This window comes from Oncorhynchus clarkii, chromosome 7, assembly GCF_045791955.1.
Source record: "Oncorhynchus clarkii lewisi isolate Uvic-CL-2024 chromosome 7, UVic_Ocla_1.0, whole genome shotgun sequence".
NCBI classification, from domain to species: Eukaryota; Metazoa; Chordata; class Actinopteri; order Salmoniformes; family Salmonidae; genus Oncorhynchus; species Oncorhynchus clarkii.
Window position 1 is genome coordinate 70,135,006 of NC_092153.1, and position 21,455 is coordinate 70,156,460.

A 21,455-nucleotide genomic window follows, 5' to 3' on the forward strand; every position below is an offset into this window, starting at 1 on the left:
TCCAGGAGTTTGTATTAGAGTGGGTTGTATCTAAATGACAATTTGATATATGCCTGTTGATATGGAGGATTTGGTTTATGGTTTCACGGGTTTGGGAAAGGAGACAAAGCTGAACGATGAGTTATGTCTATGCTGTCTGACTATGTGTGTCTTTGCTATTAAAAGAACTCAGTTGTATTGTAAGGGGGCTCTCAGAGAATTCATGGTTAGACACTGAATCGATCTGAGAGTCACAGGGTTGTGATAGAGCTCATATAATTAAAGATGGACTTTTATAACTAACTCTGACTTGTGTGTGTGGTTTGCTCCCATGATTTGGTAAATAGAGGAAATTTCCACGACAGGATATGTAGAGCAAGACATCATCCGCGTAAAGCGAAATCTTGTGCTGCAGGCCACCTGCAGAAACACCCATAATGCTTGGATTGCTCCTTATCAGCTCTGCCAGAGGCTCCGCCCCCAACAAGTAGAGCAGCGGGGACAGCGAGCACCCTTGTCTTGTGCCCCGTTCCAGAGGGAATCTGTCAGAGTTCAGTCCATTAGTAGTCACCATGGCATTTGGATGACAGTATAGTGATTTGATCCATTTAATAAAATTTGGGCCCATATTGAACTTTTCTAAGACTGAAAACAGAAAGCTCCACTCCATCCTGTCAAACGCCTTCTCAGCATCCAGTGAAGCCAGCAGGACAGGGGTCTTTTGTGCGTTTACTTGATCAATAATATCAAAAAGACGGCGAATGTTATCAGAAGAGTATCTGTCTCTAATAAATCCAGTTTGGTCCGCTTTTATTATTTTGGGAAGAAGAGTGTTTAGTCTTTTGGCGAGCAATTTGGTAATTATTTTATAGTCGAAATCCAACAAGTTTATGGGCCGGAAGGACGAGCAGGATAGGGGGTCCTTGTCCTTTTTTAGCAACACTGTAATGCGAGCTGTGTGCATTGAGTCTGGGAGAACTCCGTTTTTGCAAAAATCCTCCAGCATTGGCATGAAGATAGGGCTGAGCTGGGGCCAAAAAGCTTTGTAGAACTCTCTGGGGAATCCATCTGGGCCTGGGGACTTATTAGGTGGCATGGAGGTAATTGCCTCCAGGATCTCCTCAGGAGTGAAGGGGGAGTTGAGATCTTCCTGGTCGGTCTCTGATAGTTTAGGTAGCGAGATTCCCTCTAGGAAAGAGTGGAGTTCTGCCTCTGTGTGTTTTCTCTCAGAGGTATATAGTTTGCAGTAAAAATCATGAAAAGTTAAATTGATCTTTTTTGGGTCATATGTGACCTCGTCCTCTGCTGTTTGGATAGCCATGATTGTACGCTCTGACTGCTCCTTTTTTAATTGGTAAGCAAGCAATCTACTGGGCCTATTGCTATACTCATGGTATTTCTGTTTAGTAAAGAAAACTTTTTTTTTTATCTCCCGAGTGTAGTCCAAATTCAGTTTGGCTTTGGCTGCTTTAAGATGACTCCAGGAGGTGCTGTCTAGGGATTGTTTATGTATTTTTTCACAGCATTCCAGCTCCCTCTCAAGATCTAGCCTGTGTGCTTCCATTGCTTTTTTCTTAGAGGAAGCATATGCAATTAGATGACCTCTTAGTGTGGCTTTAGCAGCGTCCCACATTGTGGCCGGAGAAACAGGAGAGTCTTTATTGTCTTGTGTGTAGTTGTCTATCCATGTAGTTACCAATGTATGGAACTCGTCATTTAATAGCATGGAGGTGTTGAATTTCCAGCTCTTTGACCTCGGGATGTTTTTGCAGAGGTCAAAGCGGAGGTGGACAAAGGCGTGATCTGAAAGTGCTATGGGTCCGATTGTACATGTGGCTGAATTTATGAAACTCTTTGGGATAAAAATGTAATCTATACGGGAGTAGGTGTTATGGACATTAGAGTAGTATGTATAGTCCATAGATGAGCTATTATTCTCTCTCCAGATATCTATCAGTCCCATCTCTTTAGTAAGAGAGTTCAACATCTTTGCAGATCTAGGATTTGTGGTGGGGACTTGAGATGATTTGTCTAGGGTTGGGTTAAGGGTACAATTAAAATCTCCGGCCACCACGCCAAAGGAGACACAATGCTCATTGAACAGGGTTATAATTTTTGACATGAAGGCAGGAGTATCTGTGTTAGGGGCGTATATGTTTAATATAGTAATTGGTTGACCATATAGTGACCCAGTTATCAAAATAAATCTCCCCTCCGGATCAGATATGTTTTTGTCAATTATGAATGGAACATTTTTATGGATAAGTATGGCTGTGCCTCTACTGTTTGATTTGAAAGATGAGAAATACACCTGTCCCACCCAAGCTCTGCGGAGTTTGGCATGTTCAGCATCACAGAGGTGTGTCTCTTGTAATAGCGATGTCTGCTTTTTCCTTTTTTAGAGCACATAGTATCTTTTTTCGTTTTATTGCATGCCCTAGACCATGGCAGTTCCATGTCAATAGATTTAAGGTACTAGTCATCGTCATCGAGCAGTAATCGAACTTTAGTGCAAGTCATCGCTGGGTAAAAGTGGATAGTAATTACAGCTGCGTTCACATAAAAGGAAAATAAATGGTGTACATAAAATAATAATCTCTGAACACCCCAGCCGAGTTCCCAAACAACTCGACACATCCCGTTGGATCTATTACCCCCCGCTCAGTCTCAATTCTGTGTTCCGAATAAAACAAAAACCGGGAACAGTTAGCAACGCACAACGTCTCCTTCTCCCCACCAAAGAAATGCCTCATCCTCTCCACCCCGCATTGAGTAAATAACACAGTTGCCCTCGTCCAGACCCCAGTAAAAGAGGGGAGAAAAATAAAATCAATAGCCCAGCCTACATACATATGCCTCCCCCAAGGGACATAGGGAACCCCAGGTAATAATAGCAACAACAAAAAAACAGGGAAATAAAAGTAGGCTGAAACATTAGTAGGCCTAGGTTAGGCTATACAGCCCATCCCTCTCAGTTAAAGGACAATAAATATAAATTGGACGGCTATAATGACATTTAGGGGGTGGATCTCTGGATATCGGCTATATGTCGTCTTACCTCCTTTAGTAATGGCATTAATCGCATTTAGTCATTGGTCTGTTTCTCATTGGCCAGGATTGTCTTTCAAAAAACGTTTTGCCTCTTCGGGAGTTTTGAAGTGTCGCAAGGCTCCCTGGTGAAGAATCCTGAGCTCGTTTGGGTATTTGAATCCCCTGAAGATGCCTCGGTCAATGGAGTATTTCTTCACTTCGTCAAATTCTCGGCGCTTTCGGCGTATTCCAGCTGACAGGTCCTGGTGTAAAGCGAGTTTGGCAGCTAGCATCTAGAGTGTGGAGGAACAAGGATATCCAAACGGGAGTGAACACATCACATAATCAAATAAAATGATATTTGTCACGTGCGCCGAATACATCAAGTGTAGATCTTACAGTGAAATGCTTACTTACAAGCACATAACCAACAATGCAGTTTTAAGAAAAATACCCCACAAAAATAACAAAAATAAAAAAAGAAATAAAAGTAGCAAATAATTAAAGAGCAGCAGTAAAATAACAATAGTGAGGCTATATACAGGGGGGTACCAGTACAGAGTCAATGTGCGGAGGCACCGGTTAGTCAAGGTAATATGTACATGTGGGTAGAGTTATTAAAGTGACTATGCATAGATAATAACAGAGTAACAACCATTTGATGAGATGTTCAGGAGTCTTATGGCTTGGGGGTAGAAGCTGTTTAGAAGCCTCTTGGACCGAGACTTGGCGCTCTGGCCCCGCTTGCCTTGCAGTAGTAGAGAGAAGAGTGTAGAACCTTTTGAGGATCTGAGGACCCATGCCAAATCTTTTCAGTCTACTGAGGGGGAATAGGTTTGTCGTGCCCTCTTCACGACTGTCGTGGTGTGCTTGGACCATGTTAGTTTGTTGGTGATGTGGATATAAGGAACTGGAAGCTCTCAACCTGCTCCACTACAGCCCTGTCAATGAGAATGGGGGCGTGCTAGGTCCTCTTTTTCCTGTCGTCCACAATCATCTCCTTTGTCTTGATCACGTTGAGGGAGTGGTTAGAGAGAACACAGTAGACAGTTTGTGTTCAAAGATGATTGATGACCTATTTTATGTGTCATGTGGTTATGCCCATATATGTACATCCTGTCCTTCCATTCTCACACTATCGAGTGAGTGCTTATGTAACCTGATAGTGCATCTGGTTATGGCAAAGCATGTTTTTGTTAAAGTTGTCAAGATGATTGATGTGTAGTGCCCTTGTTGAACTATGGAATGTGTTTGAACATTTTGTGTGTGTGTGTGTGTGTGTGTGTCTCTGTGGGTTGACACACAGAGAGATAATCCTGATCAAGGAGCAAAATGCCTTATTTTATAAGAATACAGTTAAAAATAAATGTTTTAAGGGGTAATAAAGTGTTGTATTGTTTGATAATAATATGTATGTTTTATAAACATTTTAGTAAAAAAGGTATAGTATAATATTGCATAGCACACATTTTAACAATGGTAATATGTTTAAAGGTCTGTACAGTAGGCATTTCGGAATGAACATTCATTTTAGAATGAAATTTTATATTTAAAAATAAAATGTATCTAACAATGAATGGAATATCTCTCTCTCTCTCTGTATCTGTCTGTCTCGGTTTCTCAACACAGGAGAAAGGGTTCCGGGAAGATGTGTGTGTGTGTGTGTGTATGTGTGTGTGTCTGGGGTGTGTGTGTGTGTGTGAGGCGGGTACTGGGGCGATCTCATGACCTCTGTCTCTCCCCTCGGGAGTGCGAACGTGTGGGTATGCTTGTAGGAACCAATGGTTTTTAAACCTGTCTAACCTCTGACCTTCCAAAAGACTTCTCAGCATATCCTTGTGAATGGTCAACAAACGTTTACAGCCCTTACACAGTAGGTTACTATATGTACATATTGGTACCTCATAACAACACAGTATGTTACTGTACTGTATGTCCATAATGGTACCCCATAACAAATGTTGACTTTTTTTTCCAGAGGATGTCCCTTGGGACTGTCACCTGTGGTGGCTGTCTCATTCAATCATGCCATCCTGTTTTTGAAAGGGTAATCGTACTTATGACTTAAACAGATCCATTTTACCCCCTTTAATGCAATGGGCTATTTCAATAAGGGGCAAACAGAGCGTTTCATGGTAGTCTTAAACAAATCTACTGAGAAAACAAAAGTATACACCTCACACACATGGTTATGGACTTAAAAAAGAAGACACCAGTAACCAGTAACATGTCAGATATGGTTTAAATGTATTCATTTTTGAGTTTGCAACACACCACTTTAAATACATCACAGAAGACTGAAATGTAACAAAACGCCTAGTGTGTTTATTAAGATGTCCAAAAATGTCTCTAAAATGTCACCTATTTATTTTCATGCATATAACTTGTCAACAAGTATTTTTATGACCAAATTCACATTCTTTAGAGTAGACATTAAAAAAATATGATTTCATGCCTGTTTGATAGTAGATCCCTGAATAGTCAAAAAACTCTTCAAATAGAGGTATGTTTGTAGCACAAAATATCTTACAGGTAGGCCCTCTTTCACTCTCATCATGTCACAAGCGAACAGGCTCCCAGAGGCAGGGCCATAAAAGGCCCCAGCTCACTCAAGTGCCCCTCCCCTCTCCAACAACCATCATCAGCCCAGAACAGCATGAAGACCGAACAGCTAAAAGATCATCTGGGAATCCTCCCTCCCCCATGGAGCTTTTTGAAGGTGAGTTGAATATTTGTATAAAGATAATATATTATTTAAGAATGATTTGTCTTAATTGTTTTCATTGACATATGTTTTTTTTATGAAGGCTATTTATCCATTGAGCACTAGCCATTGTTTTTATCCATACTGTTTGTAGACAATAGCTTCTGCCCTCTTAGGTTCTATTTGACCCTCTTATTATATCAAAACCACTCAGACTAGAAAGTACGATTAGAAACTATGGCCAACTATGTTCAAACTATGATTAGAAACGATAATTAGAAACTATGACAAACTATGATAATAGACTGTGAACCATGATGAAGCCATGTATGTGTGTGAGTGGTGATCTATTATTTAATTGTGTAATATTACACCAAAGTAACCAATACTTAACAACCTTTAAATGTTTTGTGTATTGCAACAGCTATGAAAGACAATGACATCCACTTTTTAGGCAAAATATTAATATAATGTGTTACATAGTGTGTATCTGTGATAACTTTATGTAATAGAATCTCTCTCTCTCTCTCTCTCTCTCTCTCTCTCTGAAAAAAGACATCACATTAACTCCTGAGTGTTGAACTTTTGCTCACTCTATAGCCACCCTGGTATTTACAGTGGGGCAAAAAAGTATTTAGTCAGCCACCAATTCTGCAAGTTCTCCCACTTAAAAAGATGAGAGCGGCCTGTAATTTTCATCATAGCTACACTTCAACTATGACAGACAAAATTAGAAAAATAATCCAGAAAATCACATTGTAGGATTTTTAATGAATTCATTTGCAAATTATGGTGGAAAATAAGTATTTGCTCAATAACAAAAGTTTATCTCAATACTTTGTTATATACCCTTTGTTGGCAATGACAGAAGTCAAATGTTTTCTGTAAGTCTTCACAAGGTTTTCACACACTGTTGCTGGTATTTTGGCCCATTCCTCCATGCAGATCTCCTCTAGAGCAGTGATATTTTGGGGCTTTTGCTGGGAAACACAGACTTTCAACTCCCTCCAAAGATTTTCTATGGGGTTGAGATCTGGAGACTGGCTAGGCCACTCCAGGACCTTGAAATACTTCTTACGAAGCCACTCCTTCGTTCCCCGGGCAGTGTGTTTGGGATCATTGTCATGCTGAAAGAGCCAGCCACGTTTCATCTTCAATGTCCTTGCTGATGGAAGGAGGTTTTCACTCAAAATCTCACGATACATGGCCCCATTCATTCTTTCCTTTACACGGATCAGTCGTCCTGGTCCCTTTGCAGAAAAACAGCCCCAAAGCATGATGTTTCCACCCCCATGCTTCACAGTAGGTATGGTGTTCTATGGATGCAACTCAGCATTCTTTGTCCTCCAAACACGACGAGTTGAGTTTTTACCAAAAAGTTATATTTTGGTTTGATCTGATCTGATCCTATCCTAGGCTGTAATTGAAAATAAGAATTTGTTCTTAACTTACTTGCCTAGTTAAATAAATAACGAAAGACATGAAAACTGTCTCCAACATTGTGTTTAGCTATGTATAAAACTTTCATATTGGCAGGTCATTGAGAATATAACAATATACAATAGTTTAGGAGGTTTAGGGATAAATATAGTGAAGGATCATGAATGTTAAAGATTTGTTCACAGTAGGGATTCTGAAAGAAGGGGATTAGAACCCCAAAGTAATAGCGGTAAGAAAGATCATGAAGGTCATTTCAGATTCAGGTTTAGGGAGGTAATAACTTTATGGAAACCACTATTCACACTATGTGGATTATAAACATGTACAGACATAGAGAACCATCACATCATGGTGTAACAGGGATGAATGGCTATTCAATGTACAACAGTAGTCTTCTGTTACAAGCAATACGTATTTAATATGTTTACATACATCCATGACTGAATGGTTTCACAAACTCCTTTAAAGCTTTTGTAAGTAAGTTGTAACAGGCCTCATTCAGCTGTCGGAATTCATCTAGAGACACCAAAACATCAATGTTTAGAGAAGCTTGGAGATTATATCACAAGTAAGGGGCAAAGAGCTGATTTACCTAACTCTGTACATACCAAAGGAATTTCCAGAGCTAGCAATCCCTGAGACTGTGTAGGATAACTCCGACTCGGGCGTCTAATGGTTATTGTAGATGTTAGCTACAGAGGGAGTTTACAGTACGTCAAAGAGCTTTATAAAGGTAAAGAGAGCAATGAATGGACCTACGTGACCTCAAAGAGGGTCAGCCTACTTTCTGATAGAGAATGCAGGGATGTGTACTGAGCCTGTACCCATAATAAAACAAAGGGCTCTATGGTCAAATGCATCTAAAGGCTCTAATGACGTGGCAGCTGAAGTTCATATAGATGATTTCGCCATAGTCCAGGTCCAGTAAGAACATCACTTGAATGATCTGCTTTGTACTATTAAGCAAGAGGCCTGACAAATGTCTATATAAGAAGCCCTTTTCATATTCAGCTTCTTAATTAACTATCTCATCAATATGTTTTCTAAATGTCAGCTTAACATCTATGCCTATACAACATACTAGGTAGATACACTTCAAGCATTAGAATAATTATTGTACACTCTAGAAAACATACTTAGTTTTCCATGTATTCAATAATAATTTAAGGTAAATAAAGGTTCTGCAAAATAATGACAGCATACTGTAATTCAGATGCATGATCAGCAGGGAGGGCAATAGAGAACACAACTGTATCGTCTGCATACAGGTGCAGGTAAAACTTTGTTATTATTATATATTTCTGACAAAACAATATTATTAATGTATACAATGTAGTTGTTTAGACATTCTAACATAACACAATATCTAGATACAAAAAACAGTATATGCAACATTTGAACAACAATTTCGACCCCCTCGGGTTACGAGGTATTTGACATGACGAGACATTGGCATATTTTAGTATTTTTTTTATTGACATGTTTATAACACAAAAGTATATTTTTAGAGTGGAGGGAAATATTGCTTATGTTAAACTGTAGAGAACAAGAACCTTTGAATCAAAGAGTCACTGATGTTTTATACACAGTACTACACATATCTAGAATGCTCGTTCTGACAATAAACAAGAAGTTTTAACATTTCAAACGAGGATGTCAAGACAGGTCCGCACTGTAGTAGTACACTATTATATACTACTAATGTTCTAGTATCTAGGATGTTAAGTAATATCTATAGGGGGAACATGTACAAGATATAACACATTCCCCACAGCATCTAAGGATGCATACACTGACACTGACATTGTATTATGTTATCTGACAATAGCATAAGTAAATGCTAAGTATGTTTACATTAAATAGCATAAGTATGTGTACAATTTTGTTTTAAAGTTCAGAATATGTCTTGTGAATTTTGAGATGGGGTACATATATCATGTTTTTCAATTTCTTATGCATTTTTAATAATACTTGTGAGTTGTAGACATATTTTGATTTAGTTCAGTTTTTTTTACATGTAGATCTTCACAACCTAACACATACAACTTTTTTCATTCCCCCATGGCTATATAAACCCAACTCTAGGTTTCATTTGTGTTATAATAATGATCCAAAGTTTAAAAAAACTTGTTTTCAATGGTTTTCTATGGGATTCCCTTATTAATAGAAACCTGGTTGCAGTTCCTATGGCTTCCACTAGATGTCAACAGTCTTTAGAAATTGTTCAATGTTTTTCTTTTAAGAAATGAAGAAGTAGTGCTGTTCATTGTAAGTGTCACTCCAGGTGGACTCTACTGTTTTGGTTCGTGTGAACTGGAGCGAGCTTCACATTGTTTTTATCCGGTATTAGAAACAGTTTATTCCGTCTTTAATTTTTTAGATTTACATTTTAGGGTACCTGAGGTTGGATTAGGAACGTTGTTTGAAATGTTTGGACCAGCCTTTGGAAGCTTGGTGCATGTACAAATAAAATAAAAATAAAATAACAAAATTCAACCATTGATGGATGGTGACAAAAATAATGACATTGCCAGCAGCCATGTTAAGGTTTTCAAAGTTTTATTGGTGGAGTTTATGGATTTGCATGTGGCTGTGCATTATACGATGCCTGCATAGGAAAGAGGATCTGATCATGCCTATTAGTATTCTTGATCAATTCTTGATCCAAAAAGACACACAACTGTTATGGGGTTAATTCCACATCTGCTTGCATTATGCTAATACACTATCAAGCAATGCAAGCAGATGTGGAATTAACCCCATAACAGTTGTGTCTTTTTGGATCAAGAATTGAACATAAATAATACAATTTAAGTAAAGTATAAAATAAACAGTATTATCCTAAATTGAGACATGAATAAAAAAGTGTTATCACATCATCATCAAAATCTTTCAGAATGTACCTGTTTTCCATATAGAATGACATGTATACAGATTATATTACAACTTTTTGTGTTTGTCTAAATGATTGTTCTTCCGTAAATAGGAAACTCAAGTGTGTTTGTCCGAGAAACATTAACTAGATAGTTGTTTTATGTTTGTGAAACCTTGAAATGAACACAATGAGAAGTGATTTTGTAACACTAGTTTTGAATGGGTAATTGTATCGAATATACATCATTGTATGTTTTAATTAGCACTCATATAAACAGTTATCACTGCCCACTGTAAACCCATTCTTGTAAATTGGAGCTACTGTACATGATTGTCTGGGGCTGCTGTACAGATTTGAGCACTTGACAAGACGTTGACATTTCTGGGTATATCTTACCTGTAATATAATAATAAAGATTATGATAATAATAATATTGTTATATTATTTTTTTGAATACTACAAATCTGTCAATCAACCAAATGCATTTCGTAAAAGCCCTTTTTGCATCAGCAGTTGTCACAGTGTTTTACAGATACCCAGTCTAAAAATCTAAGATCCATCAATGCATATGCCGAAGCACAGCATCTAGGAAACACTCCCTAGAAGTCATGAACCTAGGATTAAAACTAGAGAGGAACCATTAAAACTAGAGAGGAACCATTAAAACTAGAGAGGAACCATTAAAACTAGAGAGGAACCATGCTCCATGGTTGTGCTGAGTGGACATTTAAGAGTACATGTGCCCCTTATTGTTAGGTTCTATTACATACAGTTATCACAGATACACACTATGTAACACATATTAATATTTTGCCTAAAAAGTGGCTGTCATTGTCTTTCATAACTGTTGCAATACAAAACATTTAAAGGTTGTTAAATATTTGTTACTTTGGTATACATTCAGTGAAATGTTATACATTGAGAAAGAGAGAGAGTGTAATATTACACAATTAAATAGATCACCACTCACACACACATACATGGATGGCTTCATCGTTCAGTTTATTATCATAGTTGGCCATAGTTTCTAATCATAGTTTCTAATCGTACTTTCTAGTCTGAGTGGTTTTGATATAATAAGAGGGTCAAATAGAACCTAAGAGGGCAGAAGCTATTGTCTACAAACAGTATGGATAAAAACAATGGCTAGTGCTCAATGGATAAATAGCCTTCATAAAAAAAGCATATGTCAATGAAAACAATTAAGACAAATCATTCTTAAATAATATATTATCTTTATACAAATATTCAACTCACCTTCAACAAGCTCCATGGGGGAGGGAGGATTCCCAGATGATCTTTTAGCTTGTTACGGACAACTAGGTGTGGTGGGTGGAATCAGGCGCAGAGAGCAAGGTTCAGTCGTTTCTTCCAATTTATTCCCCAGCACAACAAAACAGTCACGCCAACACACAGGGCGTATATATGTTGCCAGTCCAAAACAGGACAAACTAGTCCGGAGAATAAATACACGAAAATAAATCACACCATCAAACACAGAGTAACAATGACAAGCCCGCACAAATACCCAGCGGGCCTAGTGCCCTTAAATACCCTACAAACAAAACCTAATACTAAACAGGTGTACCCAATTACCCAATAACCCAAAACAAACGGAAAGGGAATCAATGGCAGCTAATAGGCCGGCGACAACGACCGCCGAGCACCGCCCGAACAGGAAGAGGCACCATCTTCGGCGAGGTTCGTGACATAGCTGTTCGGTCTTCATGCTGTTCTGGGCTGATGATGGCTGTTGGAGCGGGGAGGGGCACTTGAGTGAGCTGGGGCCTTTTATGGCCCTGCCTCTGGGAGCCTGTTCGCTTGTGACATGATGAGAGTGAAAGAGGGCCTACCTGTAAGATATGTTGTGCTACAAACATACCTCTATTTGAAGAGTTTTTTGACCATTCAGGGATCTACTATCAAACAATCATGAAATCATTTTTTTTGTTATTGTCTACTCTAAAGAATGTGACTTTGGTCATAAAAATACTTGTTGACAAGTTATATGCATGAAAATAAAGATGCTTAAAATATGTGACATTTTAGAGACATTTTTGGACACTATTAAGGGCCTCTTAGGCCTTGTTATGGATAAATGTCTATAAAGATATGTTGGTATAAGATATCTGCTCTATTTTTGGGTCCCATGTTGACCAGATGTTGGGGAATCACTGGTGGGGAATATTGCCTAACTGAGCATCTCAGTGTACATCTTAATAAACACACTAGGCGTTTTGTTATATTTCAGTCTTCTGTGATGTATTTCAAGTAATGGGTTGCAAACTCAAAAATGAATACATTTAAACTATATCTGACATGTTACTGGTTACTGGTGTCTTCTTTTTTAAGTCCATAACCATGTGTGTGAGGTGTATACTTTGTTTTCTCAGTAGATTTGTTTAAGACTACCATGAAACGCTCTGTTTGCCCCTTATATAAACAACCCAGTGCATTAAAAGGTCATTAAAGGGGGTAAAATGGATCTGTTTAAGTCATAAGTACAATTACTCTTTCAAAAACAGGATGGCATGATTTAATGAGACAGCCACCACAGGTGACAGTCCCAAGGGACATCCTCTGGGGGAAAAAATGTACATGTGTTATGGGGTACCACTATGTACATATATACATACATACCTACTGTGTAAGGTCTGTAAACGTTTGTTGACCATTCACAAGGATAGTCTTCTTTGTAGGTCAGAGGTTAGACAGGTTTAAAAACCATTGGTTCCTACAAGTATACCCACACGTTCGCACTCCCAAGGGGAGAAACAGAGGTCATGAGATCGCCCCAGTACCCGCCTCACACACACACGCACACGCCCATCTTCCCGGAACCCTTTCTCCTGTGTTGAGAAACCGAGACAGACAGATACAGAGAGAGAGAGCGAGAGAGAGAGAGAGAGAGAGATTCCATTCATGGTTAGATACATTTTATTTTTAAATATAATATTTAATTCTAAAATGTTAATACCGAAATGCCTACTGTACAGACCTTTAAACATATTACCATTGTTAAAATGTGTGCTATGCAATATTATACTATACCTCTGTACCTTCTATAACTTTTTTTACTAAAATGTTTATAAAACATACATATTATTATCAAACAATACGACACTTTATTACCCCTTAAAACATGTTTTTTAACTGTATTCTTATAAAATAAGGCATTTTGCTCCTTGATCAGGATGATCTCTCTGTGTGTCAACTCACAGCTCGTGACACCTACCATGCACCTACCATGCACCTACCAGACACCTACCATGCAGCCTGGGGACGGACGCATGCATGCACGCACGCACGCACACACACACAGACAGAGGGCAAGAGGAAGAACTGTCATTCACTGAAGGTAAATACATTGTTCTTTTTAAAACCCTTGTATTTTCTTCTAAAATGTTCATACGTAAATGCCATTTATATCCTTTAAACGTTTACATGTATAATTATTCTTTAATTACTTTCTTTGAAAATAATGTTATCAGCATGTTTCTCTGCTTGTAACCGAACGACCTCCCACACACAACCCCATGTTGGGGGGTGACAGAGGTCATTAGCTCCCCCCCGGACACTACAGATCCTTGTCAACACACACACACACGGAGAGCGAGAGAGAGAGAGACAGCGATTTCATTCATTGTAGTTAAATCACAATACACCTAAAATTGGTCTAGGAGCCGTGTTTTATTTCTTTCTTCTTTGGAGTCTTCAGTGGTTTATCTCTCTCAAGGTTTCTTGTCGCTCGTAGTGTTCACAGCTCTTTACTTATACTGACCAATGCACAACCCCCCCAGAAATGACTGTTTCATATACATTATCATAAACAGCAGAGACTCACTACTCTGCTCTTTAAAATGTTCAACAAGGTCACTACACATCAATCATCTTTAATGCAAAAACAACCTTTACCATAAACAGATGCACTATCAGGATACATAAGCACTCACTCGATAGTGTGAGAACCGAAGAACAGGATGTACATACAGTGCCTTGCGAAAGTATTCGGCCCCCTTGAACTTTGCGACCTTTTGCCACATTTCAGGCTTCAAACATAAAGATATAAAACTATATTTTTTTGTGAAGAATCAACAACAAGTGGGACACAATCATGAAGTGGAACGACATTTATTGGATATTTCAAACTTTTTTAACAAATCAAAAACTGAACAATTGGGCGTGCAAAATTATTCAGCCCCCTTAAGTTAATACTTTGTAGCGCCACCTTTTGCTGCGATTACAGCTGTAAGTCGCTTGGGGTATGTCTCTATCAGTTTTGCACATCGAGAGACTGACATTTTTTCCCATTCCTCCTTGCAAAACAGCTCGAGCTCAGTGAGGTTGAATGGAGAGCATTTGTGACCAGCAGTTTTCAGTTCTTTCCACAGATTCTCGATTGGATTCAGGTCTGGACTTTGACTTGGCCATTCTAACACCTGGATATGTTTATTTTTGAACCATTCCATTGTAGATTTTGCTTTATGTTTTGGATCATTGTCTTGTTGGAAGACAAATCTCCGTCCCAGTCTCAGGTCTTTTGCAGACTCCATCAGGTTTTCTTCCAGAATGGTCCTGTATTTGGCTCCATCCATCTTCCCATCAATTTTAACCATCTTCCCTGTCCCTGCTGAAGAAAAGCAGGCCCAAACCACCACCATGTTTGACAGTGAGGATGGTGTGTTCAGGGTGATGAGCTGTGTTGCTTTTACGCCAAACATAACGTTTTGCATTGTTGCCAAAAAGTTCAATTTTGGTTTCATCTGACCAGAGCACCTTCTTCCACATGTTTGGTGTGTCTCCCAGGTGGCTTGTGGCAAACTTTGAATGACACTTTTTATGGATATCTTTAAGAAATGGCTTTCTTCTTGCCACTCTTCCATAAAGGCCAGATTTGTGCAATATACGACTGATTGTTGTCCTATGGACAGAGTCTCCCACCTCAGCTGTAGATCTCTGCAGTTCATCCAGAGTGATCATGGGCCTCTTGGCTGCATCGCTGATCAGTCTTCTCCTTGTATGAGCTGAAAGTTTAGAGGGACGGCCAGGTCTTGGTAGATTTGCAGTGGTCTGATACTCCTTCCATTTCAATATTATCGCTTGCACAGTGCTCCTTGGGATGTTTAAAGCTTGGGAAATCTTTTTGTATCCAAATCCGGCTTTAAACTTCTTCACAACAGTATCTCGGACCTGCCTGGTGTGTTCCTTGTTCTTCATGATGCTCTCTGCGCTTTTAACGGACCTCTGAGACTATCACAGTGCAGGTGCATTTATACGGAGACTTGATTACACACAGGTGGATTGTATTTATCATCATTAGTCATTTAGGTCAACATTGGATCATTCAAAGATCCTCACTGAACTTCTGGAGAGAGTTTGCTGCACTGAAAGTAAAGGGGCTGAATAATTTTGCACGCCCAATTTTTCTGTTTTTGATTTGTTAAAATTTTTTGAAATATCCAATAAATGTCGTTCCACTTCATGATTGTGTCCCACTTGTTGTTGATTCTTCACAAAAAAATACAGTTTTATATCTTTATGTTTGAAGCCTGAAATGTAGCAAAAGGTCGCAAAGTTCAAGGGGGCCGAATACTTTCGCAAGGCACTGTATATGGGCATAACCACATGACACATAAAATAGGTCATCAACCATCTTTGAACACAAACTGTCTACTGTATTCTCTCTGTGGTTGTTGTCCTGGCAACACACGGCCAAGTCTCTGACCTCTTCTCTATAGGCTGCCTCGTCGTTGTCTGTGATCAGGCCTACCACTATGAGCCATGACCAGCCTTTCAAAGCACTTCATGGCTACAGACGTAGTCATTTAGGCAGGTTACCTTAGTGTTCTTGGGCACAGGGACTATGGTGGTCTGCTTGAAACATGTTGGTATTACAGACTCAGACAGGGAAAGGTTGAAAATATCAGTGAAAATACTTGCCAGTTGGTCAACGCATGCTCAGAGTACCCATCCTGGTAATCTGTCTGGCCCTGCGGCCTTGACCTGTTTAAAGGTCTTACACACATCAACTATGGAGAAGGTGATCACACAGTGGTCCTGAACAGCTGAGGCTCTCATGCATGTTTCAGTGTTTCAGCGGCTGTGCTTCCCTTTGTAGTCTGTAATAGTTTGCAAGCCCTGCCACATCCGACAAGCGTTGAAGCCGGTGTAGTACGATTCGATCTTGGTCCTGTATTGACACTTTGCCTGTTTGATGGTTCGTCGGAGGGCATAGCGGGATTTCTTATAAGCTTCCGGTTTAGAGTCCCGCTCCTTGAAAGCGGCAGCTCTACCATTTAGCTCAGAGCGAATGTTGCCTCTAATCCATGGCTTCTGGTTGGGGTATGTACGTACAGTCACTGTGGGGACGACATCATCGATGCACTTATTGGTGAAGCCAGTGACTGATGTGGTGTACTCCTCAATGCCACCTGAAGAATCCCGGACCATACTCCAGTCTGTGCTAGCAAAACAGTCCTGTAGCTTAGCATCTGCTTCATCTAACCACTTTTTTATTGACTGTCAATGGTGCTTCCTGCTTTAGTTTATGCTTGTAAGCAGGAATCAGGAGGATAGAATTATGGTCAGACTTGCCAAATGGAGTGTGAGGGAGATCTTTATACCCATCTCTGTGTGTGGAGTAAAGGTGGTCTAGAGTTTTTTTCTCCTCTGGTTGCACATTTAACATGCTGATAGAAATTAGGTAAAACAGATTTCAGTTTGCCTGCATCAAAGTCCCCAGCCACTAGGAGAGCCGCCTCTGGAAGAGCGTTTCCTGTTTGCTTATGACCGTGTACAGCTCATTGAGTGCGGTCTTAGTACCAGCATCGGTCTGCGATGGTATATAGACAGATACAAAAAATATAGATGTAAACTCTCTTGGTAAATAGTGTGGTCTACAGCTTATCATGAAATACTCTACCTCAAGTGAGCATAATCTCGATACTTCCTTAGATTTCATGCACCAGCCATTGTTTACAAATATGCATAGGCTGCCACCCCTTGTCTTACCAGAAGCCACTGTTCTGTCCTGGTCAAATAAATTACAGCTGTATGTTAATCATGTCGTTATTCAGCCATGACTCTGTGGAACATAAGATATTACAGTTTTTAATGTCCCGATGGTAGGATATACGTGCTCGTAGTTCGTCTATTTTATTATTGGGAGGGAGGTGTGGATTTCGTCATCTATGGCTCTGGTGGGGCGGCATGCAAATTGGAGCTGGTCTTGGGTGTCTGCGTTGATGGAGTTGATTTGTGCCTTAACCAGTCTCTCAAAGTACTTCATGATTTCAGATGTGAGTGCTACAGGCCGGTAGTCATTGTGGCATGAAGCCTTAGAAATCTTGGGAACAGAATTGATGATGGTCATCTTAAAACGTGGAGATTACAGACTGGGACAAGGAGAGGTTGAAAATTACCATGAATATGCCTGCCTGCTATTCAAATCAAATGTTATTGGTCACATACACGTGTTTAGCAGATATTATTGCGGTTGTAGCGAAATGCTTGTTTCTAGCTCCGACAGCGCAGTAATATCTAACAAGTAATATCTAACAATTTCGCAACATATACCAAATACACACAAATCTGAGTAAAGGAATGATGAATTAAGAATATATAAATATATGGATAAGCAATGTCAGAGCGGCATAGACTAAGATACAGTAGAATAGACTACAGTTTTTAAACTCAGCAAAAAAATAAACGTCCCTTTATCAGGACCTTGTCTTTCAAAGATAGGGTCCTTGCTCATCTACGTGAACGTGCCTTAGGCATGCTGTAAGAAGGCATGAGGACTGCAGATGTGGCCAGGGCAATAATTTGCAATGTCCGTAATGTGAAACCCCTAAGACAGCGCCACAGGGAGACAGGACGGTCAGTGGCAGACCACGTGTAACAACACCTGCACAGGATCGGTACATCCGAAAATCACACCTGCGGGCAGGGACAGGATGGCAACAACAACTGCTCGAGTAACACCAGGAATGCACAATCCCTCCATCAGTGCTCAGACTGTCCGCAATAGGCTGAGCGAGGCTGGACTGAGGGCTTGTAGGCCTGTTGTAAGGCAGGTCCTCACCAGACATCACCGGCAACAGCGTCGCCTATGGGCACAAACCCCCCGTCGCTGGACCAGACAGGACTGGCAAAAGTGCTCTAAACTGATGAGTCGCAGTTTTGTCTCACCAGAGGTGATGGTCGGATTCACGTTTATAGTCGAAGGAATGAGGTTTACACCGAGGCCTGTACTCTGGAGCAGGATTGATTTGGAAGTGCAGGGTCCGTCATGGTCTGGGGCGATGTGTCACAGCATCATCGGACTGTGCTTGTTATCATTACAGGCAATCTCAACGCTGTGTGTTACAGGGAATATATCCTCCTCCCTCATATGGTACCCTTCCTGCAGGCACATGCTGTCAGTGATGGAAGCCAGCAGCTATGGAGCGAACCGCCACACCGATGCCCACTCACTGACATAATCTTGCTCGCTTCTAAACCAGCATTGGCCAGTTTCTGGACTGTCATTGTCCTGATGCTGTGATTTGTGTATGTAGTTCTTCCTGCTGCCCTGCAGATCTTAGGTAGAAGTTCTGCCAGATAGTTCATGCCCATTTGCTCTGACATGTACCAGATCGGGCGTTCTCCGGGCATTTCGATATATATTTCTCCAGTGATGCCACCGGGCATAGTGGCTTCCCTGGCTGCTTGAACATGAATCCACTCTTGTACCCCCTGCCCCTCTCCCGTAGGTCCAGATGATTCTTTGTGGCCTGTTATAATATTGTTTTCCAATAGCCTAATTACGAGTTCAAATTATGAACAACAAACCTTAAAACGCTCTCATCTGTTTTTACGAGGAATGAGTTAGAGTTTAGTTGTCTGTTCCCCTCTTTTCCTCTTCGACCCAGATGTTACTGGAGGTCAAACCACACCTTCTCGACCAGACCCCATGGTGTACCGGGATTCAGAGCCTGGGAGTGTTGGAGCGGGGCCATGTCCTTCTCGGTGATTGGAGGGTGGCTGTTTGATATATTTTCCTTGCCTTCTTAGCTGTTTGATGTTGCCCAGAAATACATGATTCGAAGTGGTAAATTCAGTGTCCTTCATAAGGCATCAGCTGCGACCGATGGGTGTGTAATTTAGAAACGGGTTGAGCCCACTCCAGAGTGCCAGGTAGCTACTTATGTACTGCTCCACCTTCTCATTTCGTTAATTTCCATTGAAATGTTGGAGAAGGATGTTAAACTTTTCCTTAGTGACAGTTTTGAAGTCAACAACGTTTTTCTTCTCTGCTAGCCAGCCCTCGAAGCAACGGACAGCCCAGTTTGTATTCTTATGTGTTTTTTTTCCGTTGTGTCTTTTCTCTAGGTCATTCAATGCAGTTTCCCCCAAATCTGCATGCCTGGGTATTACTGCCATCTCTTTTTATTCATCCATAGTCGTGCCGCCAAAAAGATCAGAAGAAATCTTCCATTCATCCATTTTAGTTTTCGCAAACAAAGTATCGATTTAGCACGTCAACTGAAAAAAAAGTTGACTATGTTGCTCAATTTCCTGTCTGACTCGTTTATTTGGGACGATGGAGATCGCAATACAATATTGAAAATGTCGGACAGCAGGGTTTATACAAATCTCTGCTGTTGAAAACCAAATGCTAATCTAAAAGAAATGGTAGATAATGTCTAGATACTTTTTTATAGTAGAGATTAAGTTTATACCTTTCCTGGCAGGGTTGATGAGACAGTGGGTTGCGCATTGAGATGGACTATAGTAAATGGGCATTTCAACGTCATAGATTTAGCCGGTGGTAACTTGTGAAATAGACACAGGCTGGAATGCGGTTTTACCCAATCAGCATTCAGGATTAGTCCCACCGGTTGTATAAAGGTCAATATACTAATGTCAATGTAGCCTTTCAAGGTCAATGTAGCCTTTCAAGGTCATTGTAGTCTTTTGGACATTTGTTTTGCAGACAGGATGAAGTAAGATTGGAATGAAAGTTCTCATTTCAATGTTTTCATATTGTGGTTGTATCATTTCACTTAAATGTAAAGGCCTATACTGTTTATAGACGCAATATGCACCTTTGTGTGACAAAAAGCTTGAAAGAATGTAAGTGCACTGGTTGAGTTTTATATTACTTTGAACTATACACAGAGTTCATTGGCTGTCGCCATAGCAAAACCCTTTTTGGTTCCAGGTCGAACTCGTTTGGGTTCCATGTAAAACCCTCTGGGTAAAGGGTTCTACATGGAACCCAAAAGGGTTCTACCGAGATCAAAAACGGTTCTACCTGGAACAAAAAAGGGGTGTCATGACGCCAGGCGAAGAACCCTTTTCGTTACTGTAATAGATAGAGCCTTTTTTCCCCCAAGAGTGTACATGTAACACACAACAGTGCACACTTGTATTAGATAAACTAGTCTCATTGATAGCTATGCATCATGTTTTTGCATTCTAACTGACATTGATATAAAGTCACTCATTTGATGTGACCTTATGGTTCTGTGTATTTATGCTTTTCTGCTTTAGCTGGCTCTCTTTGAGATTTCTGGGTAAAATGAAGGTAAATAAATACATAATAATTTTTCATTATTTCATTTCCTTTTGGCAATTGTTGACATTTTATTTATATCTGTGACACAAATACCAGTTGTGTTATTTATTGTGTCAAAAATACTTTGGATGGGGGGTTGGAGGGACGCGATTTGCGACTGACATGTTTTCCGTTTGCTCCCACGGTATTCTTAAAGTTTATGTGAATTTTGCAGCAGAACCGTAAATATTAGTTAGGTGATCCCTTTCCGTAAAAATCAAGACTACTTTGCTTTCGAATGTCAGCATGTTGACGAAACATAAGCCCAAAAACATGACTTTGAGAAAACCCGGCCTACAAGACCCACTCTCATCACCGCCCTCTCCTGAGTCCCGGGGACTCACACTTTACCTGGGGGTGCGGCTTGGCCTGGCGGCGCTGAAATGAACATTCTCGAGACCGTCAAACTACTACGCTCTGACATAGTTGAAATGAAAATGGAGGTAGTTGCTACGATTAAGGCCCGAATACAGGAGGTCTCTGATACTTTCAAAGCAGATCTAACCATCCTGCGGAACGAGACGGTGCCAGCAATCACATCACTCAAAACAACAACGGCGTAGCACTGGAGACCTCCGCTACCAATGTCTCCGACTTAACTTCATCCATGGAGGCTGACATGAAACGCCTAGCTGCGGATTTGAAAAAGGTGAAGGAGAGCTGTGTGAGTTTAGAGGGATTCTCTCTCATGATGGTAAAGACTACACATTTGAGTCTCTGGCTGAGGCTATGGCTCACATTCAACGTCACATCAAGAAGTCTTGAACTTGCTCATAGATCAGCAACTGTTGCTTGAGAACTGTGGATAGTATGTCCAATTATGTTTA

General features: G+C 40.2%; 1 protein-coding gene across 1 annotated transcript in view; it reads left to right on the plus strand.

Annotated features, from left to right (window-relative positions):
- The first annotated feature begins 13,285 nt into the window (after positions 1-13,285).
- The window catches only part of LOC139413790 (uncharacterized), a 29,054-nt gene continuing 20,884 nt past the window's right edge, over positions 13,286-21,455 (plus strand). The window contains exon 1 of the mRNA XM_071161547.1: positions 13,286-13,386. The gene's annotated coding sequence lies outside the window, so the exon portion shown is untranslated. The remainder of the gene's footprint in view (positions 13,387-21,455) is intronic.